Source organism: Caretta caretta, chromosome 4 (assembly GCF_965140235.1).
Source record: "Caretta caretta isolate rCarCar2 chromosome 4, rCarCar1.hap1, whole genome shotgun sequence".
NCBI lineage: Eukaryota > Metazoa > Chordata > Testudines > Cheloniidae > Caretta > Caretta caretta.
The window spans coordinates 27,477,051-27,497,115 of NC_134209.1; the positions used below are offsets into that span (position 1 = coordinate 27,477,051).

A 20,065-nucleotide genomic window follows, 5' to 3' on the forward strand; every position below is an offset into this window, starting at 1 on the left:
CCCACAAAGGTAGAAAACAAGATGAGAACACTTGTAGATTCATTGGGCCTATCTCTACCATGAAACTAACCATGTTTATGCATAGTTGGGGGATCAACATGTCATAACAGGGTTTGGTGCTGTCTGCATGGATGTAACAACAAAGTTAAAAAACAAACAAACCAGGCGTTAGCCCAGGGCTAGATGGTCTTTCACACATTGTGACCACACAGTGTTATAGCCATCCACACAGGCAGCACTGAACCCTGTTACAACATGGTTAGTCCCCAAGGACATTAAACATCAGTATTTAAAGGCAATCAGTTTCACAGCATACCCAAGCCCATTGCACACCAAGTAGAGAGAGGTGTTATTTAGGACTACACTGGAACTGGAAGTCATTTAATGCAGTTAAGAAAAGAAAACTTCTGCGTGACTTATCACAAAAATCTCACTGCTAGAGAGATCTACTAGGGAGTTGAGGAGAATTGCTAAGGAAGCAGTGGAAACCCCAGTCTCAGGAAACACAAAACTATCTGGACAAAGCATTAGTAAGTGTATAGTAGGGAAACGTACATGAGGACTAGATATAGGTCTTTTCCATCTGCAATTTCTATTGCTCCATTTCCACAAGCACCACATGAAGAATTACATAGTGCAGTTCCAGCTCACAGCCTCTGCTGTAGATCTGTCTGGGACGCAGTTCTCTCATTTTTTCCCCATGCAGCCCACAAGAAAAAGGCGACATCCAGGAGCATCATTAGTGGAAACTGTCACTTCAGTATCTAGACACACTCACTCGTCGTGACAAGAGTCAGTCCCACTCTGCTGCTGGCTCACTTACAACAAAGCTCCGTCCATGCCAGTGTTTGATGTATCAATGTATACCAAAGGCTGGCTCAATGCTGCGAGACCACGGTAACGGATTTCCTCGTTCCCTTCCTCGCGTTAAGAGAGCAGGTGGGCACGTGCCATGTCCTATCCACACACCCATCATTGCCAAGTCCCCTGTAATTACTGCTGAGATTTCTTTACTCTGTTGGTTCCAAATGTTCCTTGTTACCAAGCCAGGAGAAGACAACCCTTGTATGACAGAGGACGTCAGCGTTTTCTCATGTGTTTTCCTCCCTGATACGATACTGCAAAGGATCAAGGCCTCACCGATACCATAAATTAATAATAAAAATACTAATGCCTTTTTTTAGCCCCTGGCATTTCAACAGTTCTTTTCACACAAAGGAACTTTACAAGCTATTTTGGCTTCACACGTTCTACAGACGAGGAAACTAAGGAAAGAGAAGTTTGTGTGATTTCCCCAAAGTCAGGCAGCATCCCAGGAGCTGAAGTTCTTCAGCCTCTGTTCCACGCACTAGAGACCACAGAGAAGTGAAGAAAGATGTTCCCCCAGGAAGTTCTGCATCACTGCAGTTGGAAGGAACATTTGAAAAGGTGAACATGGTATCCTCTTAAATGGCCGCCTGCTGCGGATCTTTTCCTTTTTGGGGACAAATAAAGGCCTGGTCCTATGTCCACTAAAGTCACTTGACTTCAGTGGAAGAGGCCCTCAGTAAACCGTGCTCAATTTCACATTCTCTATGCCGTACAGAGTTCAGCTTCTACGGATTGTTAATAGAAAATGACATTCGAAATCGTAACTGAACAGATCAGACTGAAAGGAAGGATCCCCCGGGGAAGCCAGATTTTGAGAAATAAAATAATTTTTCAGTTTGTGAAAAGATCAATAGAGTAAACAATGTCAGGATTCCTCTAACAACATCCATTAGACTCGTATTGACGAAAACCAGCACTACTTGTAAATACAGCACAGTCACCTGAAGCCAGGTTTTCAAAGAGCTCAGTACGTCGGGGGCTGGATTTATTTTTAAGACACAAAACCACACAGCCTGGCCACAAGCATCTCACTGGGAACAAATATTAGTGGCAGCAAAGCACTCAGTTCCTGTTTGTGGAGGGACCAGAGGTTGCTAGGGAAGGATATGATTTGTTCCTGGCTGCTGAATTTCTAGAGCTTACCTTTAATACTAAACACCTAGTTTTGGGGGAATGAGTGGCTCAGGGGACTGGTAATGGGTAAATATATATCTGAATTGGTAAAACAGGTGAGAGGTTCTAGGGGTAACGACAAGTGGCCTGAATTTCAGAGGAGCTGAGCACCTGCAGTTCTCACTCATATCAATGGAAATAGAGGTCAGTCATCGCCTCTGAAAATCAGACCAGAGAATACCGGGAGGCTCGGGAACTGACAAAAGGGGAAGCGCAGATACAATATGAACATGCAGCCACTTGAGAAATTAACGTATGTACTTTGAGGGCTATGCAGTTTGGGCTTTTTTTCAGTTGTTGGGTTTAGTATGCGGTGCTGGGTGGGGTTGGGGCCCGTGCTATACCGGAGGTCAGACTACATGATCTGGTAGTTCTGCCTGGCCTTAAACGGTCTGACCCCTTGACTCTAATTCTGTATGCACTTAAAATATTAGGTTATTCCTGCCTTGTCTTACAGCTTGATCCTACAAACACCTAGTACCAAATGTACCGCTTATTGCCAGAAGCAGCTCCTCGTCTTCAATAGGATTATTCACACTATTAAGTACTACACTCAGTATCACGTTTTTGCGGGATCAAACCCTTAGACTACAAACTCTTCAAGGCACATCTAGGAGCCTGCATACTTAGTAAATAACAGAGCAGCAGAGCCTGTATCACCAGGTTGCTATGGCAGAAGTGCGCAAAGGCTGTTGCCCTCAGATGGCTGGTCTGTGAAATCTCAACGGTATTAATCTAGTTCCCCCAAACAAACAGACACCAGCACCACATACTCCTGAGGGCATTCTGTGCAAAAAAAATGAAAATTCTGCACACAATATTTTAAAATTTTGCAAATTTTATTTGTCAAACAAATGTGGAGGCTCCAGCATGGTTTTGGGGAACACAAGCCACTGACTGCACCGAGGTAGGAGATCACTGTGCAGCCCCCCCCCCCCACAGCCCTGGGACACAGATTCAGCGGTGAGGCTGCACCCAACCCTAACAGTGCAAGGACTGGGCCTGCCTCAGAAACACCCCAGAATCCTGCCCCTCCATGCTAGGTGCACCAACTGTGGGCAGGCACGCTCAGCAAGGCAGGATCTAAGTGTGGAGGGGCTTAGTGTGGGGGGGGATCCAGGTGTGGGCTGAGAGGGTTCTGTGTTGGGCAATCTGGATGCAGGGGACTCAGTAGGGGATCCGGGTGCGTGTGTGGGGGATCTGGATACACAGGGGCTTGTTGCGGGGCTTCTGGGTGCAACGGTAATGGGACTCTGCAGGGGGGTCCAGATGAAGGTGGTTGGAGCTCAGCAGGGGGGGGATAGAGCCTGGCAGGGGGATCTGGGTGTGGGGAGCTCAGTGGGGGGTCTAGATGCAGGGGGAGTGGGGCTCAGTGGGGTGGGGATCCAGGTGCAGCCGGTTGGGGCTCGGTAGGGTGGGGATCTGGGTGCAGGTGGCTCATTGGGGCGGTCCAGGTGCAGGGAGAGCGGGGCTCATCAGAGGGGGCTCTGGGTGTGTGGGGGGTGGTGAGGTTTGGTGTGAGGGTCTAGTTGCAAGGAGGTCTGGCTGCATGGGGGTTGGGTGGATGAGGGAGCAGCTCCCTGTACAATGATCCCTTCCCCTGCAGCTGAGAAGCGATGGTGCAGGAAGCGCAGTGGTGGGGCTAGTGGGGGAGGGGCATGTGCAGAGCTTCCTACAGCTGGGGGAGAAATCTGGGAGTGGGTCTAATACGGCCCTGGATGTCGTGCAGAGAAAGAAGTAGTCCCATCCTCCCCAGCCCAGCTGGGACTAGCAGCTGAGCTCAGCACAGGGTAGGAGCCACCAGCCAGGTCTTCCCCAGTCCTGCCCCCCACCCCACAGTGATTTACCTCTTTGCCGGCTGCCCTGAACACCCAAAACTGCTGGGGAGGGTCGCAAGACTGCTTTTGTTGCTTCCCTTTGCTTCCCCATCAGAAAGGCATTTTTTTGCAGAGAAGCAAAGAAATCCCTGGGGGAAGGGGGGGGGGGGGGAGATAAATTCCGCGCATGCGCAGTGGCGTAGAATTCCCCCAGGTGTGACCGTAACTGGCACCCCATCAGAAAACTTAAAGGTTGAATACGGATGAAGACAGCCCCCTATCCTAACCATAGAGACACTATCTCTGACTCAGGATTGAGGCACATCTGCAGGGCAGCATGTGGAAGCCTGTACTGCTTCTGTCTGTGTTGCTCCGATTCTGTGGCTAGAGAGAGGACTGTGCTCTCTGGAGCTGTCCACCAGCACCATAGTCTGTCCGTCTCTCTCACACACACAGGGTTAGTTTGCACCTGAAAGATAAATAGTGGAGGTGGGAAGGAAAAAGTTTCCTTCACCCACTTCACCGTGACACCCAGAAAGATACTTTGACTGATATTCAGGAAGGAGAGGGGGAAAGTGTTTAAAATGTATTACATTCAGTCTGCTTATTTCCACCTCTTCTTTTGATGAGGTGCCCACATGCCACCATCTTCTAGCAGATTTCGGTCAGCACCTCCAACGTATTCAGTCAATCACTGCCTCAGTCATTATAAAACATTTGTATAATTTATGTGGCAAGTTATTTTTGTGCCTCCTCTCCTCTGGAAATATTTTTCCCTATTCTCCCTCGGCCCTCCAGACTAACGAAGACAGACAAAGGCCAAGAGGGGAGACCGGCACAGATAAGAGATGTGAACTACACAAGGTCACACAGCAGAGCAGTGGGGAAACAAGAAACAGAACTCAGGTCTTGTGACTTCTAATCTAGTGCCCTCGCCACAAGACCACACAGGAAATTCAGTTTCTCTTTTTAATCTTTCCCAGTTTAATAACCCTCCTCCTCCATCTCCATCAGCTGGAACCTATGGTTAAGAAGGAGCTCAGGCAAACAGGGTGAACTGAAGTAAATGCCAAAGCAGCTGTTAGATTATTAGCTACAGCTGGGCTCAAATAAAAATCCCAGGTGTGACCATCCCAAACTTCAGGGGGATTCAACATCAGGATACAGATCTAAAAGGCTCCCACCTAAAGCCCACTGAGATAAACAAAAAGACTTTCACTGAATTCATTGGGCTTTAGGTCAGGCGCTGTGTGCCATGGGGCCAGCTTCTCAACTAAGGTGGCAGCTTTGCCATTCTCTGCACTGACTCCCTCCTCAGCTTCAGACAATTTTTGTCAGGCAAAGAGGACGAAAGGTCATTGTCCTTATCTTACTTTACAGTGTGTGTTATTCGTCATAAACGTAACCAACCCTTTAAAAAAAATCCAGCTACAATATTTGGCTCTATTCAGTTCAGAATTTTTCTTTTCAACCATGTAGATCCAGTATGCAACACTGAACTGCTTTCAAAACACTACTTTTCTCTCACCACACTTTCTTTGCAGGGCATGTTGAAAAATTGCTATCAAAACTGTTTTTCAGTGGAAAAATTGAGGTATCGCAGAACAAAATTTTCCCCAAATAAGTGGCTGCTTTCCAGGGAATTTTTTTATTTTGTGTCAAAAATATGCCCACAACTTCTTAGCCAAAACCTAAGATATTTTGATTTGGAAAATGCTGCCGCAGCGCCTCAGAGGAGTTGTAGTTCAACTCCCCATTCTCCTCTCTGGGCCATGCTTCATCTCCCTTCATACACCATGGCCAGGAGCTCCCATGATACGCCGCCTCCTCTCTCCCTCTCCAAGAGGGGAGACCGTGGTGTATGATGGAAGATGGAGTTCCACATAAGAATGGCCAGTGGCTCAGACCAATGGTCCATCTTACCCAGTATCCTGTCTTCCAACAGCGGTCAGGGCCAAAGGAGGCTTCAGAAGGAATTAACAGAATAGGGCAATTTTTCAGTGATCCATCCCCTATCATCCGGTCCCAAATTCTGGCAATCAGAGGAATGGGAGTGCATCTCTCACCATCCTGGCTACTAGTCATTGATGGATCTACCCTCCATGAACCTATCTAATTCTTTTTGGATCCAGAATCCCACCCTATAGAGGCGAACGGGAGCACAAAGGACCCAAACCACAACTCCCTTGAAGAACCATGGCAACATTTCCAGAGAAAAATATTTTGGTAATCAGCCAAAAATAACTGAAATTTTCCATGGAAAAACTTAGAAAAAAAATTTTTTGATTTGTTTTCAGTGAAATTTGCCACCAGGGAAAAAAACCCTTTTCTGACCAGCTCTGCTTCCAGCTGTATCGTTACCTTGACTAGTGATATTGGACCAGAAGCATGGACTTTGATTCGTGAGAAAGATTACCCTAGTGTGCACACATTTTTTACCAATATCCTAAACCAAATATTCATGTTACATTTAGTATATAGTTGTGGGTGTGTAAAAAGATATCTTTCATTTTTAATCTCTTCACCGGAAGTCCCCCAGTGACATAAAGCTGGCTACAGCCTCCTTGATACAATGGATTTTCTTTTAATTGTATTATATTTCTGGCTCTGTTTACACCACCATGTGAAATTTGTCCATTTTCCTGAAGGCAGCTGCTGTGCATCCAAGTGGATTAAAAAGAGGGTGTTCAATCTCACACTATAGAATCGTGAAACTCCAGGGAACCCTGGATTTCAGTAGCCCCCTGTGAAGTGAGTGGATGCCAAATTGCAACTGGCTTCACATTCATATCGCCAGAGGATTTTTTTTTAAAAGGGAAGGTTTCTCAATCGGGTTCTCACGCCCTGCACTGTTGCAGGGACACTGCTATCATTGCTCAGCTACATCTTAAATTTGTCCAGATGATCAAGTAATTTGCTCAGTGAGTTAAATTAAGATGTTTACATTAAATGAACCTTGAGTGCACAGTGCTGCATGTTTGGCGAGATGCGTGCGGTAATTGAAGTGTGTATGTTCGATGGAATGGGAGTTTCATCATTTGTGGAGCTGTGGGAGAATTGTAATAAAAGCAGAGCAAAGTTATAGCCTCTTCCTGAAGTTGATACAGCCAGGGGATATGAATGTAAGAAAGAACCAAAATTATCACATTAACAGAGTTGTATGTCTTTTTTAAGACTGGAACGTGTAAATGTGTTTTGAGGGTCCAATTCAGAAACTGCATAATACACCAAAGAGAGCGGTTACTGCACTTCACAGTGCTGTGCTACTGATTCATCTCAGGCAATTCAGATGCAGAATGGTGATAGGAGAAAGGAGGCAGGAAACTGCTTAAATCATAAGAGGATTCATAAAGAATTTATGTGAATCAATAATGTTAAAATGGGAACAAACAAGGACTCTTTTCAGGGGGAGCCTGCCATCTTTCTTTCATTTATTTTTTTAAACCCATGATCACTAAACAAGTGACACCCCATCATTACATTTTAAAAGACATAAATAAGAACATTACATAACTTCCCCATAATCCATGAACGCCAACAGCATACAGAGGCTGCCGAATGTCTTCAGGTTTATCCCACACACTCAGCTGGGGAGTTTGATCAGTGGGTTAATAAACCACAGGATGCTGAGACTTGTAAACAGATCAGAAAATACTGAGGTAAAGGGAAGGGCTTTCTCCCAGCTCCCCTCTCTCACCTGGTAGCTCCTTATACTGCTCACCCATTCAATCAAAACAGATTGAATGTCCCTCCACAATCCTCCCACTGTGCTGTCTCCCCAGGCCAGTTTTCTTTAAAGGGGGTCAGAGAATAATGGGAGGAGGCAACATCATCTGTTTTTTCGGAAGTAAGATAATTTTAAAACTACAGTAATGATGTCTGAGAAGCAATAAGTGTCCCCTATTCCTTTACTTTTTTCTAATTGCAATTATGTTAAGGACTAGTTCTGGTGAAATGCATCAGTGTATTTAAATATAGGGACAGTGGGCGGAGCTTAGAAGAGTAAAAGGCCCACCCCTCAGATGAGGGATGGGGCACAGTACCCACAATCAACAACCTTAGAGAATGAGGGCTTCTATTTATCCAAAAATTGGTACAGCTTCGCCCAACTGCCCCACTTATATGCTTCAGTTCTGACCTGGAGTGAGAGAGGAGAACAGTGTAGTTGCCCTTTCAGTTCATAGCCTTTCTGCAGAGACTACCAGCAAGAAGGCTACTCAAGATGGTAGTTTGAGAGACACGGTCATAAGTACCTCCAGACCATCAATTCGTGGCACATGCAGTAGGACACCAGACAGCCATCAGATGGTCATGACTACCGCAGGTACAACATTCACCATCATAACCTTTTTTTTTAGGCAAACAATTTTCACTTTGCTCAAAAGTTTCCACATTTTCAACAAAGTGAAAAATTGAAAGGAAAAAAAAAAACACCCTTTTTACTCCATGATTTTTTTTTAAAAGGTTTTTCCACAGAAAATACTTTCCATTTCCCAAACAGCTCTAGTAATGACCATTAGTCACTGCCAGCCAGGTCTCCTTTAGCAAGATACTGACATAGAGGGCAAAGGGTCAGTAGCCATTATCAGTCCCTCTGAACCATCTTGTTCCCCACAGAGATATTTCATATGTTGCTTCTTGACATCATGGCTGATTTCTCACCACGTGAATAACCAGCTACCCACAATTATACATAAAAATGCACAGACCCTTACGAAACTGGTGGTGTGGTGCTGCGATAAAGCCATACTGAATTGCCATGGGTGTGTTTTGTAAGATAGAGTCTGGACTTGCACATATTTACTATGATGATAGGCCCAATCCCATGGAGAGAAACATGTGGGCAGCCCCTTCCACCCACATGGAGCCTCACTGAGTTAAGTGGGACTCCACGCAGGTACAAGGTACATCCACATGCTCTAGGATTAGGGCAATAGTGCTTATCACCCTTCCTTTCAGGTGTAAGCAATATGCCTGGGAGGTGCTTTTTGGAATAGGGTGCAGAATTGGTGCCTTTGGAATAGGGAAGGTGGAAGCGGAGCTGGTATCAGCTCAGTCCTCTGGCCTCAGCGCTCCCAAGCTATGAATATGAGGTGATGGTGACAAGCGGGGCAGGGACTGGTGAGAGATCATTCCCAGGCCTTCCTTTGAGGGGCAGCAGCAAAAGGCAGCAAAGTTTGCCAATCACCATGCTGCAACTGCTGTACCCAGCTCTTTGGCCTGATATTGCTTCACTGGATGTCACCAGCAAAACCCCCCCAGGTTCAGCAAGAGTAGAAGACGGCCCAGGAAGTGATGGGACAAATGCCTAGAAACAGAGACAAGCACTTTTTAAACTAACAACCCAAGATGAACTCTGCTGTCCTACTAGTAACTGTTCGTACTGTATTTATAGATTTATGGTGTGACAAACAGTGGCTCATCAAAGTGTTTCCTCAACCAGAATTCTAACATCAGCTTTAATCATATTTTTCCAAGACTCTTCGCCATCTGCCTGTCCTGTCTGTCCCCCGCTGCACTGCTCCACGGTGCTGTCTGTAATCCATTGCCAGCTAGGTGCCATACACCTGCACACACAACTGAAGAGCATGGGGAACAGCTGTGGGACAGGAGCAGAACCTTTTACCATGGTGAGGACACACTCTGTGCCAAGGGATATATTCTCCTCTCATGCTCATAAAGAGTTCTCATGGACATTGACATGAGCGATGGGCATTGTAGTGAGGCGGTGTGGTTCCCCGCCGCCCCAGAGAGACGAGTCCCTCTGGACACCAGAGTGGGTGGAGCCAGAGAGCTCTGAGCCCGCCCCACAGAGGGTCAGGTGTTGCCCTAGAAGGATAAAGGCCCAACCTCAGAGCTAACAGAGAGCAGCCACCGCGGAGGCCACACGCCTCTGGCCTAGCTCGCGATTGGGAAACCCCAGCGGCCTGCGGTAAACCCGAGGACTGGCCTGACCTGCCCCGTGCCAGCTACCCGGAGGAGCTGCCGAACCTGCCCTGCACCAGCTATCCTGAGGAACCCCTGGTGCTGGACCCTCATGAGGACACTAGCCCGGGGGCAGCTGACCCTAGTATGGCTGCAGCGCTGCCAGAGCCCATGTCAGTGTGTTGCGGCCAGGATCCCTACTCACTCAGCAGCCCGTCTTCTGCCACTGCTAGAGCCCTGGGCTGGGACACCGTGGAGTGGGAGGGCCTGTGTCCCCCCTGCCACCCAACTCGCGGGTGACAGTCTCCTTTGGAACCTAGGGCCTGGGCCTACTGTTTACATACTGTTACTGCTCAGCCCCTGCCTGAGGGCCTGAGCGCCTGACCCACCATTGCCGCGCCCTGATGTAGGGCCTGGGCTCACTGTGTTTGTTTCTGCCCTCACAAAGGCCACCGAAGAAGACTCCCACAGCCAAATTAATTCACCACAAGACATCTTCCCGAGTTTAGTGAGGCAGAGTGGTTCCCCGCCGCCCCGGAGAGAGACGAGCCCCAGCTAGCCTCTCTACAGGCACACACAGCAGAAAGCCAAAGACAGACATAGGCACGGTCTTCCCAGAACAACCAGCTTAGCTCCCACCCAGGTAAACTCAGCACCTCCCTTCTGAAGCAACAGAGCTGAATTCCAGGTGAGGTGCGGGGTGGAGGAATCTTTCACATGTGACCTTAAAAACCCTGTCTGCTCTGGACATTAGGGGTGATATTTTCCAAAGCACTTTTAACTCTGCTCCCATTGACTTCAATGAGCACAGAGTTAGACCAGCACAAAGCACACACATTTGACCTAAATGTCAAATGGGGATTTTAATAAGAGCAGCAATTTGTCCTAGTGTCCTTAGTAAGTTTTTCCCTCCCTAACAAGGTTGTATACTGGCTGGCTGGGGCACTATTTCAGTGATGCTGCATGTGCGTACATGCAGTAATTGGTAAACGTATTCAGATGAAAGAGGCTGTATAACAGTATTATTTCATAACATCATCTGTACATTTACTGGTGATGACCACGAGGGGGCATCAAATACTCTTTGGGAACAATTTAAAAGATGCAGCTGGTTCTAACGGGCTCTAATTGAGATCTGGGATCAGAGTCAAAACAGGCTTAAGAGAAGTGACTGGAGTATCAGGATATTCACACAAGAGTTTGAAACCTGTGTTTCAGAAGGGGCCTCACTTTTATGTCACTACCACCCCGCACTCTCTTTGTAGGGGAGTTCCACTTAACAAAGAAGCCAATTCATGCCTCCCCAATAACATTCCTATCTTTTGTTCTTTTAGGTACTAAAACTTGCGCCAACATCCTTTTCCAATCAGAGGCAGCTGGTGTGCAGGTTAAACCAAATACGGCACAAAACAAATCTAAATAAAGTGTGCGACAGTGCTGGCCTAGCCATCACAAGTGTGGGCACTGGGGCCTCTGACGGCTGTGCTCATATCCGCTCTTGTGAGCTAAGCAAGGCTGGAGGCCTAGTATGTACGTGGATGGGTGACACTCACGCAAAATTAAGGATGTTGTAAAGTGCTGGTGACTCAGCAGGTGGTACTCAATTCCCTTGAGAGACAAGGTGGGTGAGGTATTGTCTTTCATTCGACCAACTTCTGTTGGTGGGGGACGTAGAAATTGGTCCAGTAAAGGAGATAGAGAGACAAGGTAGGCGAGGTAATCAAAGATCCTGGGACCAACATGGCTACAAAAACATGACATACAATCTTTCCCCTTGTGTCAGGAGACTGGCTTGGTTGGAACTAAGAGTGTTTGAATGCACTGTACTGCAGAAGGGACCATCTTTAAGATGGATCCTAGCCATTTGCAGTCACTGCAAATCCCATGGAACTTTTTGTTCAAGAAGAAATGTTAGCTCTGGTCAAATTCCAGTTTACACAGCTTTATACTGCTTCTCTGAAATCCACTGGGCGTTTCAACTGGATATGATAATCTTCATGTCCTATCTTAGACTGATATGAACCATTCAGTAGCTGCTACACTCCACCTCCCAGGTGGCATTTAAGCAATTCTCGTACGAGCACATATATGTGGAACACTAAACTTTACATTTTAAAGTTCTTAGAGATGAAAGATGCTGTTTAAATACAGAGATATTAGCAGGGAAGTTCCATATTTTCATTTAATTTGCCTTCATCCTATGCTAACCTGGCCACTGAAACAGTCCCACATAGAGTTTTCTTCTTTGATTTCTGCATTCAAATATTTAGTTCTCTGTCCCACAACTAGACCCATAAACACCAACTGTGATTCCTATTGCTTCTACGGACTGGGTGTGAATATTTTCCTGCCACAGAAAAGCCATTTGGGAAAGGTATTATACTTTCCCATTTCTAGTGGGTTTTTTTTTTTTCCCTTTTCTTCAAAACTAGCTCTCCCTGCTGCCTAGCCAAAACTCATGAGGCAGCACACAGTACACAAGTTAGCCCTTGCCCTGTTGCCCTCTGCAGAGGCTGGAATTATTTTAATGTTTGTCAAAACAGCAATCATTATTTTGAAAATAAAACAGGACGGAAAGAATCCAAGTGCTTCTATACGATATCCTGCTCAAGTGAGGCCAATTCATAACAACCGAAAGTGACAGTATCACTTTGAAATTAGGAGTTCTGCACCTATGATTAACAGTCTTCACTACCAAGAAAGAGATTTGCTCACTGCACTGGCCTGCAGTAGGGTAGAGGCAGTGGACTCAGCCTCTGGAGCCCACTGTATTGCTCTGCCAGCAATTCCTCTAGGCAGCATAGAAGCTGCAGTGAGGGGTTCTGAGGACTGACCATTTATCACTTCTTTGCAGAAGGAATGTCACTACGGACCTTGAGAGAAGAGGGTTTTTTGGCTTCCCCCCTTAATGTGTATATGATTAGAGATGGCGAGAGAATGGGAATTTGTGTGTGCTTATAACATCCCTGATGATTCTGATCATTATTCACAAATGTATACAGCTCTATAAATAAGTACATATAGCTTGATAAACATAGGTGGTTTATATACTGCTCCTATCCCTGCCTAGAAGCATTAGCAATCTACAGACACAAGCAAAGACAAAACAGAATGTACAGAGAATGGGGTTAAGTAGTTGTCTGAAAGCAGAGAGAATTTGTCAGATTAGCCGGGAAGCTATCCGAAACATTGGAGATGGCACCGAATAAGGAACTGGGGGGAAACAAATGGGATGATGAGGAGGGGAGTTTGGATGGAGGTGAGCAAAGTGGGGTAGGTGAGGTGGAATTACGGAGAGCTTCAAAGGCAAGAAGAACAGGCATCAATGAACAGGGCTGTAACATCATCCCTGGCTAAAACAAGTCTTTTAGGTGTTCCCTTACTGCTGGAACCACATTTTAGCATCAACCAACATGTGGCTTGAATACACAGAACAGTGCTGGTTTTCCTTTCCCTCACTGCTTTGTTACCTTGCTTTCCTATCAGCTACCATGTGGCACATGGACCCTGTTGCATTCAGGGCAGAGGAGGAACTATCCCCCAAGAATGGTCCATCAGCAGCTCAGGAAATCTGAGACAGGAGCACCATCCCCTCTCCACCATTGTTGTGGCAAGGGCAAGAGTCTCCCATGCTTCTGCTCCTTTCACAGCACCTCTCCTGCTACAGGGCAGGCCATCTGACTATTTCTGAGCAGTCCTGGCCCAGGTGTGGGTCTGTCTCTATTTCTCCCATTGTAGTTGCATTGGGGAGGTATTACAGCCTTATCACTGGTGTAATGCCGTCCCCAGAATAGGGAGCAGTGCTGCCCAGGAGCCCACCCTCATTTACAAGCATTCCTGCTACCCAAGCAACTTCACACCTGCAGACAGCACAGCTTACACACTGGATCAACCTGTCTGTGGAATGGGTCTGCACCTCCCCAGTTTTAACAGGTTACTGCAGGGATGACCAACCTGTGGCTCCAGAGTCACATGCAGCTCTTCAGAGGTTAATATGCGGCTCCTTGTCTAGGCACCGACTCCGGGGCTGGAGCTACAGGCGCCAACTTTCCAATGTGCAGGGGGTGCTCACTGCTCAACCCGTGACTCTGCCACAGTTGTGTTTACACAAGTACACATTCCCATGCAGTGTTGGAAACAAAAACATTGCAGGTCTAAAGGACCTTATAGTGAAACAAAACAAAGTGAAACTGATTTCATTGATTTTCACAGTCCCAACTGAGCAACACTAAAAACAAACACAGAATATAAACAACAAACTTTTAAAAATTCTTTTGCTTCTAATAATCTAGGAGGTTAACAAGAACATAATTAATATTTGTTCACAAAATGTAAGGCCTCATTATCTAATCCATTACACCAGTATAAAAATAAGCTGCTACCATCCCTTTAAATAAATTGTTACAGGCATTCTCATAAATATGCATTTTTAAGCTTCTTATATACATTTTCTCCAAAAACAAGCCATTATTACAAATTCCCTTTATACCTATATTGTTGTAACAATATGCTGGCACAAATGCTAGTTAGATAATGTTTTTAAATCTCTTGCAATAGAACCTTTTGTTAATCAAAATCAAAACCAGACAGAAGGAACCATAAGCATGGAAAAGCTTAACATTGATAACTTGAGGATTCTGAATACATGATGAGATGTAAACTCTGGGCTATGAGCAAGAGCTAAAGCTTATGTCATACCTTTGGATGATAAGGTCATCCATATCAGCGACCTCTACTGAGGTAAATTTATTATAATATTATTATTATTATTATAAATTTATCAATTAGTCTGGCTCTTTTCTCTGGTTTCCAAGGCCAGATCCCACCCTGCCCTGAGAAACCAAAAGGAGTGGGTTCAAGGGATAATGGGATTGCTTGATGTGGTTCACCTCATGGAATTCTCTGAAAGCCACCCCCTCAAAGCTATGGAGGTAGAGGAAGACAAATGATCGTTTGTAAGGGGAGAGGGTGAGTGTCAAGCAGCCAAACCCCACATCCCTGTGGGAAAAGGACATTCCACCCCAAATCTGGAAGGAAGTGATAAAATCATCAGTGTATCTAGATACTTATTCACACCCAGCTCTTGGGGAAAAAGGGGAAGGCAGTCCACTAGATACATTGTCTCCAAGCACAGCTACTTCCGAGCTCCTAGCCCTGCCCCACCAAATCCTTCCCAACCCTTTCAAATAAAGCCTAGCAGAGAGGCTGCCATAGGGGAGCGAGTGTGGGGGCCTGGAGATTGCACTTCCACTTTTTATGGAGAAGGACAATTCATTATATGGAGATAAACATCTAGATCCCTGGGGGAAACTCTGGGTCCACTTTTTACACGGAATGCCATATATCTTCGTCAGGTAGCTCCAACAGCACGATAGAACAGGATTAATCAAATTAGCATCTGTAGAGTGCGCCAAGAAATGCACTGTCATCTCACCTTGATGTGTACAAATATTGCAGCATATATGGTGCTATATGTAGGATCACCTCTTGCTCTCAGCCTCCCCGATAGAGGACCATTTATCAGTTGCAACACCTAAACACATCAGAGCAAATTAATGCAGGATAAGATACAGTAAGATAATGGCATAAGCAGGTGGTTTCCTAGACTCTGATCCTGGAAGCTGTTCCCCACAGGCAGGTTTCAGCACCCACACAAAACCTCAATAAGATTTTGCACGAGTCTCACATGGAACAACTTGCAGGATCGGGGCTTTAATGACTCATATATCTCTCTTCTCCACTAATTTAACTAAAATTGCACACTGAAGCCTCGAAACTGTATGTTCTGCTACTAACACATGCAGCCTTGTGTGCCAAATCACCTGGCCTTCCCCACCCTGCCACCTTCCCTCTTGCACCTTATCATTATTTTCATTGTAAGCTTTCCAACTGTGTGTGTTTGCAGAGCATAATGAAACAAAGAGTCTTCAGATGTTACTGTGATAAAAATCAGCCCCATTTCCATTGGAAATCTACATCCCAATGGCTTCCCCTCCCAATTTAATGCAGATCCCTGGGCTTAACCAGCCAGTGGGCAAAGAAGACTCTTTGATAAGTCGATGGGCTCTCTGGTGTGGCAATATTTCCCATTTAACCTTTTAAAAAGGTGTGGATGCATGGGATGAGGGTGGGCTATTATAACTGACCCCCAAGACCTATCACTGTAACAGTGTGGGAACAGAACAAGATGCATGGAGAATGTATCTGCCAATGTCCCGGTCAGTAACAATTTTACACAACCCACATTTTTAAAGGTAAAACCGAGGAGCTAAAATGATGGGAGGAGAAAGCGCCTGGTTGAAATCCTAGCAGCTTGCAGCGTTACAATCTGTCTGCTTTGGCAGCTGGTCTGCCAGAAGCAGGGGGTAAAGAAGATATCCCTCTTCCCACCCTGGATACCCAGCGCCTTCTCAGGCCGCCTTCCCCAGGCATGAGACGCACCCGCCACAGGCGGCCCCGAGGGGGAAGAGGGATCAGGGCGGGAGCGAACATGGCCGAGGGCTGGCCAAGCGCTGCGGCAGCGGGCAGCAGAGGAGGAAGGACACAGGCAGTCACTGGGGGCGGCGGGGGGAGACGCACCGAGATCCTAGCAGGGGCTGGCGGGAGGCGCCTTCTGAGGCCCGAATAGAGCAAAGAGGCGCCGCCCGCGCGTGACAAGCCCCAGGGGCTGGGGCAGCCGGGCTCCGCTCCCGGGCACAGGCCGCCCTGCAGAGCCCGCGGCGGGGCAGCGAGGCCGGGGAGCAGCCAGTCACCTACCTGCTGCCAGGTCCGGAGCGCGGCGCCGGGCGGGGCGGGCGGGCGGCGGCTCTGGCAGCGGCGGGCGGGTTTCCCTCAGGAAGGGGCGGGATTTGCCCTGGCAAAGCGAGCGGGCTCCTCCTCCCTCAGCCGGAGCCGCCCTCCTCCTCCGGGCAGCCCGCCCTGAGCTGGGCTGGGGGAGCCACCCCGGGGCTGTGCTGCGGCTCTGTGGGGCCCGACGCAGGGGGGGTTAAACCAGCGCCCCCCACATCCAGCAACCCCCCCACACACATCCGCTGAGGGGACTGGGAAACGGGCCCCTTTATGGAAACGGGCCCCTTTATGGAAACCAGCTTACACGCATGAGGCCCGCGGTCATGCGGCTGGACGCCACGGGCGCCGAAGGAGGAGGGCTCGCAGCCCCGGGCCGCGCCCCCGCCTAGGGAGGCTGCCGTACACGCTGGGTGTGCGGGAGCCAGCCTCCTCCTGTCCCTGTGGCGCCCCAAACTTTCAGGTGCCCCAGACATGCAGCCGTGCAAGCCTAAGAGCGGCCCTGGGGGCCACAGAGGGCGAGGGGAGCCTTCACCCCAGCAGGCAGCCCGCCTCGGGGGCCCCGCTGTCCCGATTTTATAGGGACAGTCCAGATTTGTGGCTCTTTTTCTTTTAGAGGCTCCTGTAACGCCCCCTGTCCTGATTTTGCACACTTGCTGTCTGGTCACCCTAACCCCGCCTGGCGCCCCCTGCCCCAGTTTTTGAAGTCCTGGTGCGCTTTTGCAAGGAGCAGCAGTTTTTGCCTGCCCTGGTTCTTTTTCGATAGAAGTTAGCGACACAGAGCCACAGCAATGTTAACTACGCTAATTTACTTCTGTTATTTACATAAGGCTTGTTTACCTGGAGCATAGATAGCAGAAAAAGCAAATCAACACCCAGGTAATTCCACTGTACCTCCAAGAAGATCATCAGCGCATCTGGCCCTGTCGTCAGAAAAACAGCTCCTGCCTTCAGCCCACTACTGATCCCTCTGACTGAGGACTGCGCTGGCTTGTGACAGCCCTTTATGGGCTGTCATGTTGGTGCAGAACAGCCACGGTGCAGCATGTTCTAGCCCCTTCCTTCCAAAAACAGTCCCTGAAATTTTGAAATTGATCACATGAGAAGTTTAAAAGTTAGTACCTTCTGTACAGACAGACAAAGAGAAATGACACCAGGTTGAGAAAAGGGCCTTGTTTTCTTTGGCTAATGAAAAAAAAAGCACCCGGGACTTTTGTATGCATAGGGAATTGCCCACACTATCTTGAGATAAAATTTCCCTCAACGCTGTTAGGTAACTTATGGTTCAGTTTTCTGTGTGCTGTGCTTTTAAAAGTCTACAACTCCCTGGTGTTTAAATTGTCCTTTTACATTCAGGTCAGCTATTCCAGAGGAGGAAGAATGTTCTTTTCTCTCAGAGACAGAGACTTTGCTATTGCTCTTTGTGTTTCTTTAATCTAAAGAAAGTGCATTTCTAGTCTAAAGGATTAGGTCTATAGAAAGATATAACATGCACTATAAAGTAACAGTAAGTGTGAAGACATGGCAACACAGGCATCATTGTGAGCTAGCCAACTCGGTACAGCCCTCTGAGGAACCTCGGAGTATTTGCTCAGGCGTCCAGTTGGCACCAAGGTCCATGACACCCCACCTTCACTGCTATCATTGCCCACACATTCTGTGTGAGGGAGAGAGTACGGGGGTCACTGCGGGGAACTGTGACTCTCTGCTGCCATGAGGCGGGCTGGACAGCCCAGTATTCTTTGCTGCTTCATCCCTCCCCGGCTTGGGCTATGAGCCCGGGCTGTCGCAGCATCTGTTACATACAAAGCTCGGTATGTGTCAGCAATGGTGCCAGCTGGGGACTGCCTTCAGTGGAGCCCCCACCTTCCCTTCCCCCATCCCTCAATATCCCCCTTCAGGTAACGTGGGGGTATACAAGACAAATCAGACTCCTGAAAGGGGTAGAGTAGTCTGGAAAGATTGAGAGGCCCCCACTGTAAATAGATCAGTGGCATTATCCAGTTTAATAAGCTGGGTTTCCAAGGAGCAGAGAAGTAGATATTGGTGAAGAAGGAAAAAAGTCTGTGAAAAAGGATGCTGATGTCGAAATTTTGGAGACTTTGTGGGATTTCATGGATGGTTCATGCACAGCTCTAGAGTAGAAGGAAAAAACCCCCAACCTTACTTCTAGAAAAAGTCTTTCTTCACCACTGGACAGTCATTGTAATGGCTAGCCAAACCTGGCATTACAATAAGAATATCTGCAAAAATTATTGTAAGGGAAGCAGGTTAATTAGTTCATATGCAGTCAAGATTGCAAGGGATCAGAAGTTACCATCTGATTACTCAGTTGTCTATGTAAAATGAACTGGTGATGGAAGTCCAGCCCCATAACCTCAGCCGTGCAGAACACAGTGCCATCCACAGCCTCAGAAACAACTGACATCATAATCAAAAAGGCTGACAAAAGCAGGTGCTGTCATCATCATGAATAGGTTGGACTATGAACAAGAGGCTGCTCGGCAGCTCTCCAACACTACATTCTACAAGCCATTACCCTTTGATCCCACTGAGGGTTACCAAAAGAAACTACACCATCTGCTCAGGAAACTCCCTGAAAAAGCACAAGAACAAATCAGCACAGACACACCCCTAGGATCCCGACCAGGGGTATTCGATCTGCTACCCAAGATCCATAAACCTGGAAATCCTGGACGCCCCATCATCACAGGCATTGGCACCCTGACAGCAGGATTGTCTGGCTATATAGATTCCCTCCTCAGGCCTTACGCTACCAGCACTCCCAGCTATCTTCGAGACACCACTGACTTCCTGAGGAAACTACAATCCATCGGTGATCTTCCTGATGTTACGAATTACACCTGAGAGGACACGCACACAACTGCTGCGAATTATATTTTGTAGGACACGCACACCAATGCTGCGAATTACACCTGATAGGTCACGCACAGTTTGAATTTAGGCTGAGGCACAGAAACAAAGTCCACAACTGCAGAGTTCTTAAAAGACACTAAGTTTATTATGCTCGAGCGTGGTGCCCCCCTGCTAGCCAGGAGGGGACCCTGAATACAGATTATATAAAGGTTATATATTTTTTTAGCAAAGCATGTTGCCCTCGTGCATCAGAAACCTTAGCCAATAAACAAACCCTTGTCTTATCTACCACCTATCCCTGCTTGGTGCATTCCTCGTGCTATACCGGTATGTTAATTACACAGCATGGTCTTAAAGCCATGCATTAGTAATTTTTATTATTAAAATAAAAGGCCTCATATCAAGGCCAAAAAACAAAAAATTAAAAACTAACAAAAACCAAATACTAAAAGTCAAGGCAGGCTAAAAACAAACAAAAAAAAATTTTTACAAAAATTCAGTATCTGAGGATCACTCCTCCTGGTGTATAATGTGCTGGCATTTAAACAATGGTGGGCCCCAAACCAAAATAAAGTCACATGTGCTAACTTTTCCTTAACACTGAAAACACACTCCTG

The 20,065-nt window shown here is 47.1% G+C and overlaps 1 protein-coding gene and 1 pseudogene across 5 annotated transcripts in view; both read right to left on the reverse strand.

Moving 5' to 3' along the window:
• TMEM150C (transmembrane protein 150C) overlaps window positions 1-16,647 on the reverse strand; it is a 46,287-nt gene extending 29,640 nt beyond the window's left edge. For 3 of the 5 annotated variants that reach the window (XM_048847741.2, XM_048847740.2, XM_075127469.1), the window contains exons 1-2: window positions 16,542-16,647; window positions 15,220-15,318 (exon numbers count right to left, since the gene is read on the reverse strand). The gene's annotated coding sequence lies outside the window, so the exon portion shown is untranslated. Of the gene's footprint in view, window positions 1-13,739; window positions 13,949-15,219; window positions 15,319-16,541 lie in introns of all 5 variants that reach the window. The other 2 variants (XM_048847744.2, XM_048847743.2) reach the window with 1 other exon arrangement.
• LOC125635436 (rho-related GTP-binding protein RhoC pseudogene) overlaps window positions 1-20,065 on the reverse strand; it is a 57,668-nt pseudogene that overhangs the window by 4,021 nt on the left and 33,582 nt on the right.